Source organism: Nanorana parkeri, unplaced genomic scaffold (genome assembly GCF_000935625.1).
Source record: "Nanorana parkeri isolate BGI_ZX_2015 unplaced genomic scaffold, ASM93562v1 scaffold17, whole genome shotgun sequence".
NCBI classification, from domain to species: Eukaryota; Metazoa; Chordata; class Amphibia; order Anura; family Dicroglossidae; genus Nanorana; species Nanorana parkeri.
The window spans coordinates 4015653-4019047 of record NW_017306285.1 but is presented as its reverse complement, the minus strand read 5'-3'; positions in this window follow the sequence as shown (position 1 = coordinate 4019047).

The following is a 3395-nucleotide window of genomic DNA, read 5'->3' as shown; positions in this document are numbered from 1 at the left end:
CAGCTGCGTGAGTGACAGCTGGCTCTGCCTATCTAGAGGCAGAGCCAGCTGTACCCGCCCCCTCCCCCGTCCGTTCCGCCTGTCAGCGCTGGCAGATCGGAGCGGGGAGAGGGGAATCCAGTCCCTCCCCCTGTCACTCCCCATCTACTGAGCCGACCTGTGACAGTCTCATTGTCACAGGTCGGCTAGAACTATGAGGTGAGTGAAAAGCACTCACCTCATAGTTCTCCTTTAAAGGACAGCAGCTATATAAGACAGAGGGACATAAGAATTTGGGCCTGAAATAGGCACTGTAAAGAGCTATGTGTATAGGAACTGATAAAACACAGTTTCAGCAACGGTTGCAGAAACCAGGCCACGTAAGGGTGAAATAATGAATGCTTCCAAGCGTACAAGGTGCTCATTACTATTACACCACGTGTGCAGCGCATTCGCAGAGTCAGACGAATTGGAGGAAAACATTTTGTGGCTCCAGGCGGACCAGAAAACGTATTTCCCATCTATATACTGTACATTGATCACTAGAAATCATCAGAGTTCATAATCATTTACCATCAGTGTACAATGTCCACCTTTATAGATTTTATACTGAAAGAACCAGAAAAGATACAACGAAGGAGCAAAAATATATGAAGGCGCTTCCAAAAAAAGTCTATAAAAAAAAAAGTCCCCATTGAGATATTTTAACTTTGATGTAACTTTGGTCTATTTTTCTGGGTCAGCTGCCACATTATACAAAGGAAGGGAACCAAAATGTCAGCTGGTGCCATTCATCTATAAAGCTGGCCATACACTGGTGGAATTTTCAAAACGGAGTGGCCCTGTCGGAGGCCTCCCCCTACCCCACCCCGTTCCAAAAAAATGGATTTTCCAATTGACTTTTGTTGAAGGAGCCGGTCCGAAAAAATCTCAGCTGAACATCGACTATAGGCAATTCAGAAGTATAAAGTAGATCCAAACCCATTACTACAATCTCATATGAGCTTTAACATGATAATGCCATTTCAATAAAATAATACCTGGTATTCCTCAATGTAACAAATCTTTGCACTCTGGGCAAATCAAATCCTGACCCTTGCACTGCACTGCAAGGGTTAAGTGGCGGTTTTGTCTAGGCAGCTAAAATAACAAAGCTATACTCACCCGAACCACAATCCCGGCTTGCGCTTAGACCGGCCCCTTCAACCTCGCTCCCCCTCCATCCAGCAGTCTAAGGTCCTGTGAGTCATCACATTCTATACAGTGTAAAGAATGTGAGGACGCCGAGGGACATACCATCGCTCAAGCGGAGGAAGAGGCAGGCTGGAGGAAGCGGTGTAGGAGCCAGCCAGGATCGCAGTTCGGGTGAGTATAACTTTATTATTTTAGCTTTATTTGAAATCCTGTGTAATAATAATACTCAAACAATTCATCCCCACACAGCTCCCTCCTCATGTATCACTTGCCCCTCCCTCTTAGATTGTAAGCCCTCAGGGGCAGGGTCCTCCTTACCATCTTGTCCTGAATTGTATTGTCATTATAATGTCTTCTTTATATTGTAAAGTGCTGCGCAAACTGTTGGCGCTATATAAATCCTGTATTATAATAATAATAATAATAGTTATTATTTTAGCTTTCTAGAAAAAAACAGCACTTAACCCTTGCAGTGAGAGGGTAGCCACACTGCAAGGGGTTAAGATTTGATTTGCTTAGAGTTCTGCTTTAAATAACAAATGTTTTTTTTAAAAAAAGATATACCTGGTGATCCTGCCATGGACTTCCTTTTTCAGGCACCTTGTGTTATGGAGTGACATCTGTCTCCCAAGTTTCTCCTGTGCTGCCCCTGATGGACACGGCGGGCGTCTCTGCCGACACGCATTGAGCAGGAACTGTCCACCGATGTCACTATCAGTATCCCAGCCCAGAGCAATGATACCCAGCCGACACTGGAGCAAGTGCATGTAGACAGGAAGTGGCTGAAAGAGAAGATCAGCAGAACTGAGATAGAGAAGACGATAAAAAAAAAGGAGAAATCTGTATTTAATAGAACAAAATAATAACTAATAAGAAAACATGACTTTTTAAATAATTCACAGTGCTTTAGCCAGGGCCATCCCTATAATTAGGCAGCCTGATGCAGTATCAGGTGGCATCTCATTGGGTCACGTGGCGGGTCCCGGGCGCTACCTGTGACGCACTGGCCGGCGCCATTCCCAGCTCACTGATGTCACTGGTTTCCAGGAGCTGAGAGGAGCGCTCTGGCTGACGTCCCGCTCAGCTCCTGGCAAACAATGACGTCAGTGAGCTGGTTGGGACGTCGGACCCAAAGTACCACCAGCACCCCCCTCCGGTAAGGTACACCACAAACAACTCCACTCCCAGTAACGTACACAACGAGCACCCCCCACGCTCGTGGTAACGTACACCATGAGCACCCCCCACCCTCCTGGTGACGTACACCATGAGCACTTCCAGACCACCAGACCTCCACCCCTCCCACTCGGTCTCTGCTGCAGAAAAGTGTAGCGACACCCCTGGCTTTAAATGTCATCCAGTTAGGGTTTACATCTACTTTCATTCACTGGCATTTAAAAAGCTGCTTGTGGACAGAGAGGGGAAGGGTTAGAATATCTGTTCTTTTCTTGCTGTTGGTGTTTCTCGGGGAAATGATCCCTCCCTTACTATGCTGATGACAACTGTTACCAAGACGCAAAGCGAAGGGAAATTCCACCACTTACTTGACACCAGGACAGGAGTTGAGGGGAGAACTCCCGAAAGGGCACCAGTCCCACAGTAAACGGGATTTCCCCTTTCAACGAGTCAGGAAGCCAGCGGAGATCTTCCATAGGAACAGAGGTTTTAAGCCTTTCCCACGCCGTCCAAAAAAAAGTCCCACGCCGTCCCCTTTAACTAAAATGTAATCTGTAAGTGAAGAGTGCAAAGTGATATTCCCATATTACTGCTTTACCTGCACGGCCATTGTGAAGGATCTTAGGATCAGGTTCTGTGGACAGGCCCCATCAATGCTCCATTACACAGTTCTGTAAAAGTCATGTGTCCATGGTAAGATCTGTCATTCAAAAAAAAACAAAAAAATGTAAGAGTCTGGGGTACAGTGATGTCACTAATTTTACAACTAGTGTCCATGTACTAAATTAACCAATTTTGTTTAATTGGAGCGCACCATTCTCTTTGTTATGACCCCCTCTAGTGTTCAATGAGGAGAAAACTTTTGTCAGTGCTGAGTTGTTTTTTTTCCTGAGCGTCCATATAAGGGAGTGCTAAGTGCTGAATTGTCCTACTGCTCATCCCCTCAGGAGCCCCCATCCCATTAGGGTCCCCCCTTTACATCAGACTCCTCCCTTCACTTCCAAGTCCCCCCTTCACATCAAAGTCTCCCCTTCACATTAGATTCC